The sequence below is a fragment of the Penaeus monodon genome, chromosome 29, assembly GCF_015228065.2.
Source record: "Penaeus monodon isolate SGIC_2016 chromosome 29, NSTDA_Pmon_1, whole genome shotgun sequence".
Classification (NCBI taxonomy): domain Eukaryota; kingdom Metazoa; phylum Arthropoda; class Malacostraca; order Decapoda; family Penaeidae; genus Penaeus; species Penaeus monodon.
The window spans coordinates 31,339,362-31,339,791 of NC_051414.1; the positions used below are offsets into that span (position 1 = coordinate 31,339,362).

Consider the following 430-nt stretch of genomic DNA (forward strand, 5'->3'; position numbering starts at 1 on the left):
GCTTAAAACGGACCAGCATATATTTTATAAACTAAAAACAAAAATGCTTAGGTAAACCGTTTTTCATTCTGCCCCCCCCCCAAAAAAAAAAGAAGGTAAATATGGACTGTGATATTCCCAGCTATTTAGAAGAACAACACTATCAAGTATTTTCTTGCCACTAGACAAAATTTTAATTCTGTGAACGAAAACGAAGAAAGAACGATGAATAGTGCCATGCTAATTCAAATGTTTAAGATGTTATTTTTGAGCAAAAAAGTTAAAGAACATGTTTAAAAAAAAAAAGTAAAGAACAATGTTTTTTAATTTTCATTCTTTAGCTCGTAAATTTCTGATTTTATATTTGCCGAAATGCTTGGTATATATGTATATTATTGCAGACTTTATGGTGACTTTACTATATGATATACCAATTCGTACTCAAATCCAC

At 29.5% G+C, this 430-nt stretch overlaps 1 long non-coding RNA gene across 1 annotated transcript in view; it reads right to left on the reverse strand.

Moving 5' to 3' along the window:
• Positions 1 to 430, reverse strand: part of LOC119592152 — a 2,123-nt gene that overhangs the window by 820 nt on the left and 873 nt on the right. The window lies entirely within an intron of this gene.